The sequence below is a fragment of the Pinus tabuliformis genome, chromosome 2_2 (assembly GCF_031772625.1).
Source record: "Pinus tabuliformis cultivar Carrire ecotype Pingquan chromosome 2_2, CPIR1, whole genome shotgun sequence".
Taxonomy (NCBI): domain Eukaryota; kingdom Viridiplantae; phylum Streptophyta; class Pinopsida; order Pinales; family Pinaceae; genus Pinus; species Pinus tabuliformis.
Genome location: NC_142300.1, coordinates 527,745,088 through 527,767,246, shown reverse-complemented (window position 1 = coordinate 527,767,246; position 22,159 = coordinate 527,745,088). Strand labels below are relative to the sequence as shown.

Sequence of the window (22,159 nt, the reverse complement as noted above, 5' to 3'; positions counted from 1 at the left end):
AAATACACTCACGAAATTCGTAGGTAGTTTCTTCTAGGAATGGATCCAATTTATAGCACAACTACTCCACCGATTTCTTGTGACATTTCTGTTTTATAGTCTCGTGAGCTCATTAATCATTTTCTGTGACAATTCTGTTTTATTTCACATTTCGAGTCTGGTGAGGTGATACATCATTTTATTTCACATTTTGAGTCTGGTGAGGTTATCGATCCTTTTTTGTAGTACCCGAAGTGTTATATGATAAGAGGTGATAAACGAAGGGCAGTACAAGTCAGGATCAATGTTAGTTATTTCGTTGGTGCAATTCAACTCCGAAGAGGTTGACAATGAAATTTAATGTAAGAAGCCATTTATCATTTACAATTTTTATCAGCATAAATTTATTTTAAATTATGGATTTAATATGAGCTCAGAAGAATCTAATTTCTTCGCATTCAAATTTAAGTTTTTTTATAGTCAATTTTATTTAAATTTAAGTTTTTTTATGATTTTTTTTTATTATTTTTAATTTTATTTTGATTAAAATAAATAAAATTTCAACTCCCGATAACTTTAAATATTAAAATAAATAAATTTTAATTTCATATTGGAGTGTAAAATAAACCTTTAGATTTAATAATTTAATGAATTTATTTATATTAAATTACGATGGATTATAATGTTTCAAAAAAAATATAAGTTTAATAGAATCTGGTAAATAGAAATTTTAAGACTTCAATTAATGTTTCGAATGGTTCAAATTTTAAAATTTCTATGATTTTAAATCAAAATTAAATTTTAAAATGCGTGGATAGACCACTTGAAAGTGAAGAATCTATTTTTTTTAAATTTTCTTGTTTTAATTAAAAGTAAAATAATTGAGTTACTTTTTAATAAAAGAAATGTGTGTAATTTATTAAATTTTTAATAAAAAGTGACATTTAGCATTCAAAAAATATTAATAATATTAAAAATATTCAAATTGTTAAAAATGTAAATGCAATTCTTTTATGGTAAAAATAAACTATATTACATCTACCATAATTTAATGATGTGATTAATACTAAAAACTAATTAATATAGATCACAAAAATATAAAATCATATAAATATACTATTTTCACTATAAATCATAATCAATATAAATCACAAAAATATAAAATCATACCAATATAATCTTTTCACGGCAGATCAAATTCATAAAATTTTATGATTTTAATATATAAAAAAACTTAAAATATTAAATCTTTATCCTATTTCACTTAAAAAAATATAAACACATTTTCATAAATTCATCTATTACTTAGATATATGTTTTGTAAAACCTTTACATCTAATATATATCTTATACTTGTAAAACCTTTCCATCTTCATATTTTATTTAGTATATTTTAAATAATGGCTAGACGTAGGATATTTTTAAATATTGGCCAGACATAGATTTTAGGGTAAAAAATAAAATACATGATAATTTGTTTGATAAAGAAATTAAGATAAACAACTGACCTTCTAATATTAATATTTTTATGTTTGTTTGATAAAGAAATTAAGATAAACCATTGACCTTTTAATTCAGGCAAAAACTAATGACTTAATATATATATATATATTTTTGAATTTATAGCTTAACATGTTTAAAATTTATGGCTTATAAGTATAAAATTTAACCTATTATTATATTTGTGGTTGGTAGAATATCACGTATTCAATTTTTCAATGATTTGTTATAGTTTTGCTTTGACTAAAAAAATTTAAACTCTATCCAAAGTTTAACATTATGAAATTAAATTTATTATTTTTAAATAAAATTTATTTCTATTTGTATCAAATATGATTGGTTGAAATGTCTCCCATCTTATTGTGTAATGATGGCAATAATTGACTTTTGTGTACTCTATTATTAATTACTCTGTACAATAAATATAAATAATTTGAAAGATAACATTATATATTAATTACTACCTACCATAAACACAAATGGTTTGTAATTAAATTCAAAAATTCCATTTTCTCATTGGTGTAAAGTATTGAATAGACCATTTTTATGGGTTTTATTTTTTATTTAAAAAAATAACTTAAAAAATATAAATTTGGAAAAATATGTAAAAATAACATGTGTACAATTTGTACAACTCTCATTATATCAATCTATACTCTAATGACATGACATCTATACTATAATATGAGCATTATATTAAAAAATTATCATCATTCAATATTAAATAAATAATTATTAACTTATTATCATTAGTTGGATTGACAGTGGTGGAGAGAGGGAAGGAACATAAAAACATCAAGAATATGGTGAAGAGTGAACATACTCATTGTTTTTCAAAAAAGTTCAACTGATTTATTTGAGAATGATAATCGAGCCCAACTGGAGGGAACTAGAGACAACATGGCCATTGTAAGCAAACAAAAGCAAAGTTCTATGTTGAGAGGTACCATAAGAGAGGGAAATGCGGTACCATTGATATGATGTCTTTGTGGAAGCAAGAAGGTCGAGTTCAACGATTTGGAGTGATGGTTGGATCGATGTAGAGCTAACGAGCATCAAAGTGATGACATTTGTTGTCAAGGCAACTTCCATGATGACGAGGAAAGGAGGTGTTGAAAGGTGCAATCCAGTAAAATGCTGTCAACATTGGAAGAGAAGTGGAAATAAAGCAATGAGTGCGGTCGTTCACAAGATTGGCATACTTGGAGCCAAATGAAAGAAGAAAGATTTAAAATTTAGATTGTTTCCAATAGTCAAAAGTAAAGAGAAAGGAAAATTGAAATGTTTAAGCATATAAAGTTGGTTGTTTGTATATGGAATTTCAAAAACTCTACAGGTGGGTGTGTTGTATGTCATGACAACACACATAGTATTCTAATCTATATACGCAATATGAAAACATTGATACTTTCCATTTGAGTGTAGAAGATGATATACTTAGTAGGTTCTCGATTCTCACCTATTTGTTATTGAAATTCCGGGCCAGTTATCCAGTTGAAGGCAGCAGCACAACATGCAGTAGCAACAACAACAGTACACAAGAGACCAACAATAGCGCAACAAAAATGATAGAAAATGCAACTCGAAAAATCAGCAGAATAGTGCGACATGAAGAGGTTAAATAGAGCACACACACATCTACCATCTAAGCAGAGGGAGAAATAAATCAGAATCAGAGTGAGGATACGTGGGAGAGGTCGCGGGGTTACCAATGAAAAAGACAATGATAGAGATGCTCGTCCGAGTGAGAGTAACGTGAGAATAAATGCACATAGGTGTGCCATAAATTAGATTATTGAATAGAATAGTCCTTGATGTCATGAGGTGTGGATAAGTTTCAAACCTTAATCAAAGGAAAATGTGACATATTGATTAAATATACATGGGAGTTTCGAGATTTTGAAACTTTGACATGAGAAGAATCCTTTTTGAAATCTTGCAAGTCGAAAGTCTGATCCAGCATATCAATGTGGCTCGTTTGAATAAATGCATATAATAAAGTGTCGAGGGCATAAAACATATCCATTTCGTGTGAGCGAGAATAAAGCGAAAATAAACACACATGGTCGGTCCATTAATTAGATTAATGAATAGAGTAGGTGCCGAGACCAAGATGCATGTAAGGGTTTTAAGTTGCAATCGTTAAAAAAATGTGGCATATTGATTAAATATATATAAGATTTTTCAGGCATTGAAACCTTGACACGAGAAAAAATATTTTGGAAATATGTGGAAAAAAAGGCCTATTGATCATATTAATTTACCTCTGTACAAGGGAATAAAAATTATGATCTTCATACGAGGGATAATAAAATGACAATAAATGCACATAGTCGACTAACCAATGATAATTAATGAATAAAATAAATAGTGAGAGCAATATACGTGCATAGACAATGGATCTTATTGAAGGTTGTATTCCAAAAGCTGGGCGGATTCAATTTCACATTTAAGTTTGGTATGATAAAAGAATTGGGGTTGCATATTAGTGGTTGGAAGTCCATAGCATAGTTCAGAGATTCAAAATTTAGATATTTTATTATTATTATATAAGACCAATGCTACATGTATCGGAAATTTTGAAAAGAATTTCTGCGATGTTATTAATTTGGTATAACTCTATTATAAAGAGGTTCGTCCAACCAATAGACCAACAGGAATGTCTCGCAGGTTTGAGGTGTCACTACCTTATCTGTTTCAGATATCTAGTGATCCTTGTCGGCCTCCAAATTGATAACCTCTAATTGATAACCTCCGATTGAAGGGCTCCGATATGGGGGCTAGACTACGGTCACATGAAGAGAAATAGGTTACAAGGCATAAACGAAGAAAATGGTCGAAGATCGACAATCGGCGAATTGACATGCCTTGCACCAAGGTTGCACTCTTATTTGGGGGCTAGCACCACAATCACAAAGAGTTCAATGGAATCAAGGGCTATAAGTGCATTAGAAGGGTGGCGACAGTTTAAATATTTGTTCTATCTCTCTAAATCATGAAGTTGGGTGGACATAGGTTAAAAAAGGTTTTCATGTAAAGTTGGGCATGAAGGGTTAACACAAGTTTTATATGATAAAATTGCATTGTGGAGGGGCTTCACTCATTTCCTCTCCATGTAGATTAGGCCACGTCACTCATTGAAGATCGCAAGTTTTGGGACTGCAACCAAATGCTACTTTGTGAAATCACCGATTGTGATTTCATTATATTATAAAGGTCGAAGCGCATGTGATGTGGTCCCATGCGTTACACATTGGAAAAATTTGTAGTGCAATATTCTAAAGAAGCTACTCCCTGTCCCAAGCTAAAGGGCTTAGCCCAGAAGGCACCACTCATTGGCTTTATGATGTAACATCCTTTCCATAGGCATGATGTCACACCCCGCCATGTGGCTAACGCGCAATTATTAAGATTCAAAGAACCTCGGGTGGAGAAAATCACAGATCGGAGGCCCACGGTCAATCACACGGTCAAAGTGGTATATTCTTTGAAGTTTGACAAGTCTACTACACTGTTGTGAGGAGGAAACTCACCATAAAAAAACCTATTAGCTTAATTAAATATTAATTTTAATTAATTAATTAATAATAATATTAATAAATAACTTACTAATATAGTTATGCATATGATTGATTGGTATGTGTCTATCTACATATACCAACCACATTTATTAAATAAATGTGGTTATGCTAATTATATATCCAGAGCTCAAATCTATTCCTTGTTCATCTTCAGAGAAATGAAACAATCAAGAAACCCTTGTGAGCAATATCGCATATTTTCATCATTTGTCGAAGAGCAACCGATGGTGATAAAGTGGGTGTAAGTTGAGAGGAAAGGCTCGTAACTATAGTTGGCTTAGTATCGTCCTCCATCTGTGGCCCATGCAGAGGCGTCCCATATTGTTGCATAAACCGACATGGGCTTTGAAGGGTATGTCACTCTCAGGCTCTTCATCCTCGGAAATCTTCTGATCAGAATACTGTCCACCATAAACTTGCCACACAATAAATGGATGGAAAATAATGAGAAATAATCCTCAAATTTAATAGAATTGTCGATTTCAAGAATATTTATATTTTAGAATTAGATGCATAGAATATTTTCAATATTTATATTTATTTGTACTACACTAATTCACTAAAAAAAATGACCCATGACATCTTAATAACGAAAAATAACTCGTAACCTCATAATAACAAAAGTGAATCCACCAATTGAACTAACCTCAAGCACCCACAATATATATATATATATATATATATATATATATATATATATATATATATATATATATATATATATATATATAATGTAGATTTCATATCATCCAAAGATAAAAAATTTATGTAAATGATATGATTATACATACAGGATTTGATGAGGCATCCAGGGAATGGTGTAGCTATGAAAGTATTTAGTAGGGTCAAACTAGAGATGGAATTTGTTGTTCCTTGCCAATCAGATTTGGCCCATCTCCTGTCCCATTCCCATACACGTTGGTCTAGAGTTTGTAAGGCTCCCCTGGTATTGTTCCCAGAAACTCTATGTCTATCTCGTCATGCCACCCTTCATAAACTTGGTTGTTTGACAACTGAAATATCACCATTCCAATCAATAGATCAAAAATTGTACTCACATTCCTCTAAGTCAATTTCCATATAATATTATGACATGAGTTGATTCATTAATTGATGCATTAAACACAAATAGAAGATGAAGATGAATATAGTTACATAGAATGAAGTGATGATTCCTGCAGTATAGCCGCCCTGAAGTTTAACAACAACATTGAACAAACCATACATGTATGGTTCATTTGACTTGAATCCACCGCCTGAAGCCACAAATAGAGGTAATATCACATGGTTTCTTAGCATGATAAACGATTAATAAATATTAATAATTTAACCATAAAATCACAGTTTCATAAATTTGATTTATGAGACTTTATATGTGGGGGCAAGAAATACCACTGACACATCCTATCCCCACTAATGCAAACAGAAAGGATAGAGAATATAATTATTCATAAGAAGCTAGTGAGCATAAGAAACAAGAAGTATGTTACCAGATGATCTATCTAATGTGAGTGTGAAACATTTTGGTGTTACCCACCCCAAAGATTAGCATAGCCCTCTGAAAATTTCATAGTCTTGAAATAATTTAATGTCATTTCAACTGAGTTTCGCATCAACTATTTGTAAAAGAAATCAATTAGCAAAGTATGCTTACTGAAAGGGAATTAAAAGGTGCTAGATGAAACAATCAGATTGCAGGTGGCTGTAAAGACTTTGATGCTAGTATGGATTCCTCTTGTTGCCTATGCTTGATGTAAGCATTGCCTTTCATGCAGGAGTAGCAACTAAAGGAAAATGGTGGAGAGATGCGAAGATCAGCCAACGTTCGAACTCTGGAGATAGTAGTGAATGTGAAGCCTTGTTGTTCTATGTTTCCAATGTCCACTATCGCCTTTGGTAATATCATTCCTTACGATTTATGTATTGTCAAACCCCATGCCATTCAAAGTGGAATTTGCCTGCGAGACCCTCACGTTATTGGGGGAAGTGGAACATAATATGGGTTGAAGGCATCCCGTGGCAGGCCTTTGTATTGGAAGAAGTCAACAACAACAAAGGATGGTTATTGAGGGGGTTTTGATCAGCTACATATAAAATGGAAATTACTTTCCCAAGTGCTTCGTTTACAAGACCTACTTCAACCCACAAGTTACATGTGAGGAAAACATATTTTTCATTGCAAATAATAATTTTTGCATCCAACTGTTCATCTTCTTCGTGTGCACCCGTAGGATGGTGGTTCCTTTTCTCTACGTAGCATCATGCAATTGGCATGTTCAATTTTTTGAGCAATTGTTTGTTATGCAATTCGATAGCTAGGTTGGTTGGATATAGGTGGATTGCATTGCCAAATTCTTGTTTCTCATCCTTTGACAAAAAGGAATGTGTCCTTAACATGAGAAGGTTTCAGTCTTCGACTATTGGTGTTGCATTTCTGAGATTCGTGAGCAATTGTCAGAATGCAATTTGAAGAGGGTTCACCCCTTGTTGACAAAAGATGGTAGATACTATGACGATCGTGTCAAAGGTCTGCCAAAGGGAATTTCCGCTAATGTGCTGACATACATGGGGATATCCTTCACAGGAGGTAGTTGCCCAAGATCACCAACAAGTATGATATACCGATTTCTGAAAGGCACATTCTGATATGAAGGGAATACCTCCCTTAAGCGATCGTCTATGTGTGAAAGAAGTTTAGGGCCAATAAAGCTCATTTCATCGATTAAACTGTGCTTGAGGTGACGAAGTTTTTGTTGGAGATGCATAAGTGGTTGGTCCACAAGAGGATGCATTGACACTAAAGGAATGTGAATGGAATAATGGATTGTAAGCGCCTTTATGTTAAACACAACAACACCTATTGGAGCGCGTAGGAGAAATGGACTTGAATTGGGAAGAGATTCAACAAGAAATGTATCTTTTAGGAAATCAATTAAATGATACTTCCTTGTGCCAATAGTACCTTGGATGCGCATTCTAAGTGGAGGAATGGAGGAAGTGGTCCTAAAGTGGGTGAGGACAATGGTGAAAGAAACTTGCTAGGTGGGTGATAGTGAGGTGAGCAAAAGGGGAAATGGAGACAGGATAGAATGGATTTGGGTGGATAAGCGACTAAAGTCTATGAAACATATGGTTGTCTCTTACAAAGGGAGAGGGATGGTAGTATGGGCCCAATTGTGGTTAGAGTCAAAGTCGCGATATCCAAGCATGTCAATGTCAGCAATTTCCATGTTGTTTCCAGGGTCTAGTTGAGAAAGGAATTGCCATTCATCGATGACTATGGATTCTGGGGGGTTTGACATATCATTAGTAGAGGTGTCATCAGAGAAAGGGGAAAGGGGGGTTTCAGGGGCTTGATGAACATGCCATGAAATGATTGCTTCATCAGTGGAGCCTATGTCTGATGGGAGTGTGTAGAAAGGGAAGTATAGAAGTAGTTCACTCCAACAGAAAGAAGCATAGGATGCATCATCAGGAGAAGGGATCAAGGAATAGGAACGAAGGACATGAACAATTTTGCAAGGGTTTTTTTTTTCATTGGTTATGTTTTCGGCGAGTAGAGAAGGACCAGGAATATGCAGTTTCGAGGAGAGTTAGTGTTTCATGCGAAGCAGGTCTATTCATGAATGCTACAATGAAGGGTGGTGTTGGGAAGGGGGAAACTAGACCATGAGAAACACATCGAAAAAGAGTTTGAGTAACATTTAGGGAAACAAATGAGGCTACAAAGTGAAAGGGGAAGTTTTTATAGCATGTGGCATGTTTCCTGTGCACTGATGTCCCTATCAAAAATTGTTTCTGTTAAGAATATTGTATGTCATTGAATGAAATTAAGAATATTCTCGTAGTCGCCAAGGCAAGAGGATGAAAATATCAATGGCGAAGGGAGGATGCATGGGTCATTCTCTGTAGATATGTGTACATAAGGTCCACATTGTTCAGGAGGGCGACAATTCCAAGCAGAAATGTGTTCATCGAAAAAGGACCTAGCTGTATTCATTGCAACTTGGTCATCCCAATCGAGGTTGTCCATATCAGGTGCATTTTCGAGCCAAAGGAAACCATATATGTGTGCAGAGCCCCTATGTTTCCACTCATACCTGGAAAGATGAAAAAGGAATTTTTGTGAGGCAACTGTACATCCATGAAAAGAAACAAAAAGGAGAAGGATGGTCAAGGAAAAACCTGCACCAGAAGTCCTTTGCATGTAAACCTTTTTGCAAGAACTCTTCGAGGAAGATTGTGAATCAACAATGAATGTAATGCATTACAAGATGTGGATTGTTGATTATATTCTTGAATTTCCATCGAGACAACTAAGATAAGTCCGGGTGGGGGGCTTCTAGGCATGACCATGTGCATGTCATGCCATTTGGTGTCAGCTTCACTTAGGGTGAAGAAGAAAGTAGGGCTACCTATTTCTATGATCATATTGGTGAGTTCACCTCTGCATTTTTTCCAGAACGAGCGTGTCCCTCTAAGGCTTGATCCGAAGTGCATAATCTGGTTATGAAGCATGGAATCAGGCATGTCATGGAGGTATGCATGAAGGTCTGCAATGATAATTGGAAAGCCCTCTGCAAGGTTTCTCTTCACGAAAACAACAACAATTTCTTGATTATGATGCTGCAACATAAGATTGTACGAGTAATACTAGAATCTTGGATGCTGGGAAAAACGATTATCATAGTAGTGTATGAGGTGAACAACATATTCTTGCATTTCAACTTTTCTCAGATGTGGTTGAAGATTGTGGGGAACTCCATAGAAAAGAGGCCTTCTGTGGTATATTCATTGATTGTGGAGGGGGAAACAAAGGACCAGCAAAGTGAAGTAGTGGAATTAGGATGGGAAGATTGTAGGTAGTTATGTATTTCTTCAAGCTCAGTATGGGAATTAGGGAGTACTGATACAAAAGAGGATGGTTGGAGGTTTTTTGGAGTGGGGTGTGCAAGAATGTTATCATCGAAAGCAAGGAAGTCAAGTTGTGGTTCAGGAGAGGAGGGGGAGATACGACGAACGAGAGAAGACATATCAATAGGGTGAGTCGACAAGGCAGATATTGCATCTTGGTCCAGTTGGACATCCTTGTAGTAGGGATCATGGGCTAGTTTGTACTCTAAATCTGCAAGAACACGTGTCCCGCTAATAATGAAATCATATGTTTTGTGGTCAGATCCATGCCTAGTAACAACGACGATGTCTAATTCGGAAACCAAGCATGGTAAAATGTTGGTGATGGCAGTGATGTCTTGCGAGAAACAAATAATATGACCAATGTATTTTTACTGCCCACCTCGTGCATGGGTGACTTGCAAAATTGGGCTGACACATGATATGAACATTTCTTCTATTTGTGTTAGAGAAGCAAGGAAAAATGGTTGGTCTCCAGGGTCCATGTTGTTCGCAAGGGAGAAGTGGTGGTTGGATTTTGTAGTTGCACATTGAGAGCAATATATGTTACCATGTAAGAATTTTGTTTTCATATTTGGGTATGATTCTTTGCATATGGATAAGATATGCAAGGGGGATAGGTCATCTATCCTTTCACAATATTGGTGGTGTGCATGGTTAAGAGCAGGGTTGACCAAAATATGGGGATGGGAGGGTGAAGGAGGATGAGTTGATGGTGCGGTGTGCGATGTATATGGGCAAGAAGGGGCAGTGAATGCAAGAAGTTGAAGGGTAGGTACATTCAGAGCAAGAAATTTTGAAGGAGATGGGTTTGCAAGTCAAGATTCATGATGTTGGGGAAGAGAAACATTAGATGTGGGTATAGATGGAAAGGTTTGGGTGTTTAAAACGGATTTATATTTGACTCATCTTTGTTTGTTGGAGGCATATTTATTCTATGCATAAATGAGTCTCTTCCAAGCATTTCTTGAGGGGTTTGCAGAAGATGTTGGCATGTCCATCCTAATACAAACATGGGGACACAAGTTCAAGTGAATATAGGAGATGAGAAAGAGTTGTCTTAAGTGCAAAGATAGAGTACATAGCCCCCAAAAGAAAGAACTTCATTAGTGGGTATATTTTCGAAATAGTGCCTTCTAGCTTATAAAGTAGATGTGTCTTTTGACAAAGTAGCTAAAGTTTAGTGGTCAGAGAAACCTTTTTATAATAGAGTTTATGTTTCTTTGATATTATGTACTAATGTCGTGTGATTCAAATTTTGTTGTTGGAACTTTGTCAAAGCTATCTTTGGAGCATAGAATGAGATTAGAATCAATCTTATTTCAGTGAAGTATTTTTGTGGTGATCGATAACTATCTATCATTCATTTACCTAGTCGATTTAAGGCAAACAAACAAAAACCCTTTGTAAGAAGCTAGTGTTTGTGTTTAGGTGCACAAAGAACAATATAAAAGGATGTAAATATTCTATTTTGTTTAGAAGGAAGAAAAAAACATATATACTATATGTAAAAGTAAAAGATGGATAATTATGCAAAGGTGGAAGCTGCAACATGTATCATAGGTGTATATACATAAAGAAGAGAAGTAAAATGATGAAGTGAACAAAAAGAAGGTGGGTGACAAGGGACGAAATGACAATGAGAAAAAGAATATAGAAGTTATTGTTTACACTTCAGGGTGGCATGGGGAAAAGAAATCGACTTTCAAAGACGTTGAACAATTGAAGTAGTAGACATTTTTTTGATTTCCTAGAGGAGAATGGAACATGTAGAGCTATAGGTGATTTCCTCTTAATTGATTAGTACAAACTTCAAATGGTCCACACCATTGAAGAAACTTATTTTCATAGAAAATGTGAAGAGGAAAGGATGGCATGAAACCCTTGCATGAAGCTCATGGATAACACCAGGATCACTGGAGAGTATGAACAAGTCTTTTTCTTGGACACCCATGAGTTTAGTTGCAACATTATCAAATGCGATGACATTTTCCAATATGCTTGTGTGGTCATGCATTTCAAATTTCAGCACATACCGATAGTCACATTCCAAGAAGGCCCCACCACATTTTGTTCAGTGCCACATTCCATTTGAGTGGTTGACAACTTTTTTCATGCATTGCATGCCATCAGATGAGAGAGGGCATGCAAGTAAGTAGAAATATTGCATGTTAATAGAGATGATGGTTCCACAAACAAAGAACCATGTTGGTTTTACAATGGGATGCGAGTATATGAGGTTGATAATTGTACGTTGCGGGTGGCCCTTCTTGGAAGGCCCAAGAATTTTCTACTTAATGATGGTGAAGAGGCCAAGTGGTATCTTTGATGAAACCATGATTGGAGTTGTTCAATCTTTGGAATGGCAGGATCTAGCACGAGGTTGGTGGTTGAGATAGTCCCAACAGTTCTTCCATTAAATTCGGCTATGTGACCCCCTTTGATTGCAAGCACGGTCGAAGCACCAGAAGAGGCAAGTTCAACGAGTTTCTTGCCCAAGGTGTGGCAATTCTCCCCCCATAGGGTGATGTCGATACTATATCCAGACATGTCTTCCAAGATGAGAGTTTTCCTAGGTGTTTGAGAGCCATCTCTTCGACAAATGGTGGAAGTTAGTGAAGTGGACCCGACAATGTCAATGATGTTGACAATTGAGCCGAGGTTTGCAGATTTGATTTCATATATAGATTTAAAACGGAAATAGTGCAAAGGAATTGTTGGACATCATTTAAGGAAGGTGCAACAGTGGAAGTTGTAGAGAGGGAGACTTCCCATTTGCTATCTAGATGGTTGTAATTTGTGTTTGTTGGTTTCACAGTGCCATTTGAAACCATGTAAAGCTTCCAAATTTTGGACAAGGTCATGCAAGGAATCTTCCAGATCACCAAAGGCATAGAGATGGATTGTATCATTGGCAAAATCAACGAGGTAAAATCTAAAGACCTTTTTGGAGCCTCGAGCATTATTGTAGGAGCGAACATATGTCTTTCCAAGCACCCTGCCCTGGATCAACCATTGTTTACGATAGAGGCTTAGTGCCAAGAATGGAATGGAAGCAGGTAAAGCAGAGGACAACTGAGTTGATGATGACGCAGAATCCTATGTCGAATCAGCAATAAACGAGGCGAGGGTGTGTGATGTTGAAGAGCCTGGTTGGTATGTCGACGTTTGTATAATTTGAAGAAGGTTTGAGTTCCTAATCAAAGTTACATGATATTCGAGAAGTTCTAGTTTAATAATTTGCAGAGTCCTGAAAAGAAGGAAAGAAAGAGAAAATCAACGCGGCATTAGTCAGAGTGACAGTGGTGGAGAGAGGGAAGGAACAAAAAAACATCAAGAATATGGTGAAGAGTGAACATACACATAGTTTTGCAAAAAAGTGCAACTGACTTATTTGAGAATGATAATCGAGCCCAACTGGAGGGAACTAGAGACGACATGGCCATTGTAAGTAGATGAAAGCAAAGTTCTGTGCTGAGAGGTACCGTCAGAGAGGGAAATGTGGTAGCATTGAGACGATGTCTTTTTGGAAGCAAGAAGGTCGAGTTCAACGATTTGGAGTGATGGTTAGATTATTGTAGAGCCAATGAGCAACAAAGTGATGGAATTCGTTGTCAAGGAAACTTCCATGATGACGAGGAAAGGAGGTGTTGAAAGGTGAAAGCCCATAAAATGCTGTCAACATTGGAAGAGAAGCGAAAATAGAGTAACGAGCGCAGTCATTCACAGGTTTGGTATACTTGGAGCCAAATGAAAGAAGAAATATTTACAATTTAGATTGTTTCCAATAGTCAAAGGTAAGGAGAAAGGAAAATTGAAATGTTTAAGCATAGAAAGTTGGCTGTCTATATATGGCATTTCAGAAACTCTACAGGCAAGTGTGTTGTATGTCATGACAGCACACATATTATTCTAATCTATATACACATTATCAAAACATTGATACTTTTCATTTAGGTGCAAAAGATGATATAGTTAGTAGGTTCTCGATTCTCACCTATTTGTTATTGAAATTCTGGGGTAGTTATCCAGTTGAAGGCAACAACACAACGTGCAATAGCAACAACAAGAGCACAAAAAGAGACCAACAATAGCAGAACAACAACAAAAAATGAAACTCAAAAAAGCAGTAGAACAGTGCGATGTGAAGAGGTTAAATAGAGCACACGCCCATATACCAGCTAAGCAAAGGGAGAAATAAATCAGAATCAAAGTCAGGACACATGGTAGAGGTCACGGAGTTACCAGTGACAAAGACAATGAAAAAGATGCTCATCCGAGCGAGAGTAAAGTGAGAATAAATGCACACAGGTGTGTCATTAATTAGATTATTGAATAGAACAATCCTCGACGTCAGGATGTGTGGATAAGTTTCAAACCTTTATCGAAGGAAAATGTGACATATTGATTAAATGTACATGGGAGTTTCAGGATTTTGAAACTTTGACATGAGAAGAATCCTTTTTGAAATCTTGCAGGTCAAAAGTCCGATCCAGCATATCAATGTGGCTCATTTGAATAAATGCATATAATAAAGTGTCCAAGGCATAAAACATATCAATTTCGTGTGAGCGAGAATAAAGCGAAAATAAACACACATGGTCGGTCCATTAATTAGATTAATGGTGTAGAGGTTTTATGTTGAAATCGTTAAAAAAAATGTGGAATATTGATTAAATATATATCAGATTTTCCGGGCATTAAAACCTTGACACGAAAAAAAATATTTTGGAAATATGTAGAAAAAAAGGTCTATTGATCATATTAATTTACCTCTATACAAGGGAATAAAACATAGGATCTTCATATGAGGAATAATAAAATGAAAATAAATGCACATAGTCGACTAACCAATGGTAATTAGTGAATAAAATAGATAGCGAGAGCAAGATACGTGCATAGACAATGGATCTTATTGAAGGTCGTATTCCAAAAGCTACGATAAGGGGCAAATTCGATTTCACATTTAAATTTGGTATGATAAAAGAATCGGGGTTGCATCTTAGTGGTTGGAAGTCTATAACACAGTTTAGAGATTCAGAATTTAGATGTTTGTTTATTATTATAAAGGACCAATGCTACATGTATCGGAAATTTCAAAAAGAATTTCCGTGATGTTATTAGTTTGATATAAATCTATTATAAAGAGGTTCATCTGACCAATAGACCAACAGGAATGTCTCGCAGGTTCGAGGTGTCACTGCCTTATCTGTTTCACATATCTAGTGATCCTTGTCGGCCTCTAAATGCCTTGGTTTTTCAAGTTCCGACTTCTGAATTCTGAGATTGTTATTTGTCTCGATATCTAGACCCTCCAGAGGTATGAAAAATAATTAAATAGAACCTCACATCTGCTCTCAAGTGTAACTTTTTGAGAATGGGCCACATCTTAAAAGTGTCGATATTGTGAGTTGCGATATGGGATGAAACCACTCAAAATGGGCTGCTAATGTTAAAGTGTCGAGATGGACAATAATAAATTAACAAAGGATTTGCCTGTAAAACCAAAGAAACTTGAGCCTTTTCTCTCTCCTCCCAAAGGGACGCGTGGCAGCAAAAATACCAGATTTGATAAGAGACACGTGATAAATAGGGACTAGATGTGTTAAGGGGTGCGTTGCAACCGGAAATTGGTTGCGACAAGTGACATGGAAAGGATGATGTCATCACGACGTGCCAATAGGGTTGACACATGGTAGGCGAATTTGACAATTTCAAAGCTCACAATAGGCCAAAAAAGGTGGCACGTTGCATTATTCAAAAGGTGACACGTGGAAGATATGTGGCAATGATGACGTCACGTATGGGAGATCAATGATTAGAGGTTGAGGCATATTATGCATCGAAGTGAAACCTCCGTTTGATAACCTCCAATTAGAGGGCTTTGATATGGGGGCTAGACTGCAGTCACATGAAGAGCCACAGGACCAAGGCCCAAACGTAGAAGGTGATCGGTGATAGGAAATTGGAAAATTGACATGCCGTGCACCAAGGCTACACCTTCGATTGGAAATCGTCGATAGAGAGGGCTCCGATTTGGGGGCTAGCACCGCAGTCACAAAGAGTTCAAAGGAATCAAGGGTGGCATGTGACATTATTCAGAAGGTGACATGTGGTAGATACATGGTATCGATGACCTCACGTATGGGAGATCATGGATCATAGGTTGAGGCATATTGTGCATCGAAGTGAAACCTCCGATTGATAATCTTCAATTGAAGGGCTCCAATATGGGGCTAGACTACGGTCACGTGAAGAGAAATAGGAGCAAGGCCCAAATGCAAAAGGTGATCGATGATCGACAATAGGCAAATTGACATGTGGTTCACTAAGGTTACACTTCTGATTTGGGGGCTAGCACCACAGTCACAAAGATTTCAAAGGAATCAAGGGCTATCGATGCATTAGAAGGGTGACGATAGTTTAAATATTTGTTATGTCTATCTAAATCATGAAGTTGGGTGGACATAGGTTAATACAGGTTTTCATGTAAAGTTGGGCAGGAAGGGTTAACACAGGTTTTATATGATAAAAATTTCGCGCGGAGGGGCTTCACTTATTTCCTCTCCATGTAGATCAGACCACGTCACTCATTGGAGATCACAAGTTTTGGGACTCCAACCAAATTCTACATTGTGAAATTGCCGATTGTGATTATGCGATATTCTAAAGGATGAAGCGTGTGTGATGTGGTCCCATGCATTACACATTGGAAAAATTTGTAGCACAATATTCTAAAGAATCGACCCCCTGTCCCAAGCTAAAGGGCTTAGTCTCGGAAGGCATCGCTCACTGGCTTTATGACGTAATATCCTTTCCATAAGCATGATGTCACACTCCGCCATGTGGCTAGAGCACAGTTATTAAGATTCAAAGAACCTCGAGCAGAGAAAATCACAAATCAGAGGCCCACGATCAATCGCACTATCGAAATGGTATATTCTTTGAAGATCGACAAATCTACTATAGCGTCATCCCCCTGTCCCAAGCTAAAGGGCTTAGTCTCGAAAGGCATCACTCAGTAGCTTTATGACGTAACATCCTTTCCATAGGCATGATGTCACACTCTACCATGTGGCTAGAGCACAGTTATTAAGATTCAAAGAACCTCGAGCAGAGAAAATCGCAGATTGGAGGTCCACGGTCAATCACACTGTCGAAATGGTATATTCTTTGAAGATTGACAAATCTACTATAGCGTTGTGAGGAAGAACCTTAGCATAAAAAACTTATCAGCATAATTAAATATTATTTTTAATTAATTAACTAATAATAATATTAATAAATTTACTAATATAATTATGCATATGATTAATTAGTATGTGTTTATCTATATATACCAACCACATTTATTAAATAAATATAGTTATACTAATTATATATACATTATATATACATGACAAAATTTATTTTACATCATTAATATTAAATACCTCCCTTTATATATTTGATATTTTTGTCTTCACTAAGAAGAATAAATACTCAAGCAAAGTGTATCATATAAATTCATAAACAATTTAATTCACACAAATTTTATCGAATTAATCAAATGTAATATAGTAAGTAAATATACTAAAACATACATTCTCAAATTAAAATTTTGACTTGAGGTCATGAAGTTTTGACTCAGTTTTATGCGATAAAATAAAGTGGAGATTTCAATATAAGTAGCTACTGGTTGTGTCATGCCCCTACACCTGCGGTGATCTTCCAACCGCTTGTAGCGAGGTGCGGCACCACCGAGCGCTTTCTTTTTAACAATACTAACACCTGTGGACTACGCCTACTTCAACATGAACATACTTAACTTATGTTTTTGCAACTAAATAAAGCTTTATCCTTTATACTTTAGTGAAGACCATTCTCAATTATTAACCATGAACAATAAACCGAGAACATCAACAATAAGCAAGTACAAAGGGAGGGACAACTCCCAGAAAGTCTGCCCAACAATATATTATAACAGCTTCTTTAATATTACAGTACAAGTATGCTTGGCAATCTCCAGGCCAATACTTAGAATAATTTCATAAACCAGCCTTTTACAAATTATGTGCACCTTTGCACAAAGTGGAATGCTCACCCGAGCCACCTATTTCACCTTGTCAAATCTTGCACACAATTATTTGCACATAACTCCCACCTCGGCACGCTTGCCTCACCCAAACCGCACTTAAAATCAAAACTGCACCTTAGAAGTGCTGCGCATGAGATATGCGCAGTCTTCTTTACCCCTGCGCTGTTTTACCCCTTGTGCGTATGAATAGTGCGAAGATATGTTCGATGGTTTGAAATGAATCGCAGTCCATTCGATATATATGCTAGTGAGGTCGCAAATCCATCCTCGGCCGACCTTCCAATTATTAACACGAACGCCCATGTTTAGCTTGCCTCCAACGTCGGCTCGCCCAAGTGCGGGTGCGTTCTCACACATGCCCTCGTCGTTTACTTCGCGCCCGCCTTGCGCCCGTCGTTCATCTCTCGGAGGCCTTACATTCTCCTCCACCTGAAATCGTTGTCGTCCTCGACAACATATCATCCTGGTAGCTCTCTACCAAGATCATCATTCATCCACGATGTCGACCTTTCTACACAAGGCAAACATCCTTGCAACATATGTAGAGACTCTTTCTCCACTATGTCCCGGCCTAGTGACCACTGCCACCAAGCTCACCGTACGAAAGTATGTATCTCCATAATCCATGCTCAGGTCCATGGAAACTCCATCCATCTCATCTGCAACATGTTGCCCATATGTGTGTCTCCTCCAAGTGAAGGGAACATCTCCTCAAACCGACTCTTGATGTGCCCCATTCATGTCCATGAAACTCTCTTCATCATCTGCAATGTGCCATCCTCAAGTCTTCATAGAAACAAGTATGCACTTTTCTCATCTATCCATGTGATGCCCATGATCCTCGATCAAATCAGCTGTCATGTATAGAAAGTGGTTGAGTCTCGGCTCAACCCATGCTCAAGTGTATCACCAAAGCATCCTCATCATCATCGTTGCAACTTCCATCACCTCAAGGTGTCTCATAACGATCCTCTACATCAAGTCACTCTTCCAAGCCATGCCCATACATGTACTTTGAAAGTATGCATCCCATACTGCATCAAAGTCTCCTGACCTCAGCTCCTCAATGCATTAGATCCTCAAAGTCCACCATACATGAAGTCCCTAAAAGTCACAACAATCTCATGTCCTCATGAGCCCCATAACCCATCCCCAATCAACACTTTAGCAAGCATACAAGATGCCTCAGCTCTCCATGTAGTAGGAATGCTCCATAGCTGCTCACAAGTCCATCCAAGTCTTTAATCTTATCAACTCTTGATGTGCCCCATTCAGGTCCATGAAGTCCTCTTCATCATCTGCAATGTGCCATCCTCAAGTTCCCATGTCACACTAGCAAGTCCTCCTGCATAACATCCCTGCCTTAGCACTCCTCTTTGGATGTCCCTTGACATCTCTACAAGTGCTTCCACACAATGTCCTTGCATAGGTCTGCCATGCTTCATGTCTTCAAGTCTCCAACCTGATGTCCATGGCTAAGCTGCCCATGTAGTCCAACCAAGTAGACACATCACAACATCTGGCCATCTCATCCAAGTCTTCGATCTTCGGTTTAGTGAACTCGGTCACCCAACCATCTCATCATCATGTCATAAGTCCCTTCATCATAGCTCCTCCACCAAAGTGTCCATCAAGACTTACTCTTGGTCTCGGCCATGAGAAGTCCACCCAAGACATCATCAAATGTGTGCCCTCCTCAATCTGTCCATGAGTCATGCCGGGCACTTAGCCAATTCTCCATGTGGCTAAAGCATGACTCAATCTTCCACAACGATCATCAAGTTCCACCCTTGTCACGGGTCCTTGCACCTTTCATCATACGGTCACAAGTAACCCCAACAAGCCTTGCAACAACTGACAATCCTTGCTTCTCCATACAAGGTTCCATCATAGTCATCCATGGTAAGATGTCCTCTTGCCTTGGCAAATTGGCTTTGCCCTTCACTGCACACGGTCCATCTCCCAAATGCCCAAATGAAACACAAGTATCATTACTTACTTCATCATCATGAGGCTCCTCCATGTGAGTGACCTCATCCATCCATGTTGACAAACTGCATGATCCTGGTTCAACTTGATCAGCCTCAAGTTCATCCTCCATCGTAGTCATGCCTGCAACATCTTCATCACAGAAGGGGACAACAATAGCCTTGTTGCCCTTCAAGAAATCTTGTCCAAGTATCACATCGAAGTCGTTCATCTCCATCACTGTGAAGTCCAACTGACCCTTCCAGCCTTTCATCTGCACAGGTATATCATGTACCAAACCTGCCACCTTAGCTCTAGGGTTTACTGCCTTGACCTCCATATCTGATGGGGAGATCATCAGTCCAGCCTCTTTTGCTAACCGTGTCGTCATAAAGTTATGTGTAGCACCTGTGTCTACCAGAGCTTGAATGGTCTTGCCATGAACCATCAAGTCGATGAAACCCAAACTGTTCATCCATGATTTCTCCATAACCTTATCTGCATCGGCTTCACCCACCATGAGCAACTCAGCTCTATCAGGCTTCACCATTTTACCTTCGTCACGAGCAACCCTGCTCACCAGCTTCGACCAAGCTCTGATACCAACTGTCACGCCCCTACACCTGCGGTGATCTTCCAACCGCTTGTAGCGAGGTGCGGCACCACCGAGCGCTTTCTTTTTAACAATACTAACACCCGTGGACTACACCTACTTCAACATGAACATACTTAACTTATGTTTTTGCAACTAAATAAAGCTTTATCCTTTATACTTTAGTGAAGACCATTCTCAATTATTAACCATGAACAATAAACCGAGAACATCAACAATAAGCAAGTACAAAGGGAGGGGCAACTCCCAGAAAGTCTGCCCAACAATATATTATAACAACTTCTTTAATATTACAATACAAGTATGCTCGACAATCTCCAAGCCAATACTTAGAATAATTTCATAAACCAGCCTTTTACAAATTATGTGCACCTTTGCACAAAGTGGAATGCTCACCCGAGCCACCTATTTCACCTTGTCAAATCCTGCACACAATTATCTGCACATAACTCCCACCTCGGCACGCTTGCCTCACCCAAACCGCACTTAAAATCAAAACTGCACCTTAGAAGTGCTGCGCATGAGATATGCGCAGTCTTCTTTACCCCTGCGCTGTTTTACCCCTTGTGCGTATGAATAGTGCGAAGATATGTTCGATGGTTTGAAATGAATCGCAGTCCATTCGATATATATGCTAGTGAGGTCGCAAATCCATCCTCGGCCGACCTTCCAATTATTAACACGAACGCCCACGTTTAGCTTGCCTCCAACGTCGGCTCGCCCAAGTGCGGGTGCGTTCTCACACATGCCCTCGTCGTTTACTTCGCGCCCGCCTTGCGCTCGTCGTTCATCTCTCGGAGGCCTTACAGGTTGGTTTCTAAGAAAAAACTTTTATTTTAAGACAACAAAATTTAGTTACAAGTTTGTTTCTCATGTGTAAAATATGTATTTGAACACAACCGATTAAATTGACTTATAAACATTGTTAAAATAGTTTATCACATTAATTGCATGACACAAATATCAAACATTCAAGTCAAGATGTTTTGCCTTTGTAACATGAGATGTTCATTATGCTTTAACACAAATTTCTGACCGGCCGTTCAACTCCCTATCCCATTATCAACACAAACTGGGAACTCTCATTAGTTTTGATATTCAGTTTTCAGGTACATTATTTGACATAAATTTATGACTCGTGGGTCACCTTCCCTCTCCAGCTTAAGCACAAATATGGAACGCTCCTGAACAAGTTTGGCCTTTCCAACATTGTAATTCCATTATGATGTGATTAATCATTAACATCTATTGATTAATGCTATGGCCGTTCATGTGGTTGGAACAACTCTACCAGGCATTAACGATTTTCCACGCCTCCTTCACATCACGAAATCTCTCCTCAGTTTAGTAGTAGCTCAGTTGTAGGGAATTGACTGGTTCAGTGGGTGGCCTGGTATACTACAAGTGCATTATGGCAATTTTACTTTGGATTGAAACAATACTTATTTTCCCAGCTCAACGAATGTATCCATGAATAGTATCCGCAAATTTAGTTCGTATTATCGTTACAACGATATAGACGTTATA

The 22,159-nt window shown here is 37.5% G+C and overlaps 1 pseudogene; it reads right to left on the bottom strand.

Moving 5' to 3' along the window:
* Positions 1–5,193: 5,193 nt before the first annotated feature.
* LOC149193681 (putative xyloglucan endotransglucosylase/hydrolase protein 32) lies at positions 5,194–20,569 on the bottom strand (annotated as a pseudogene).
* Between the last annotated feature and the right edge of the window lie 1,590 nt (positions 20,570–22,159).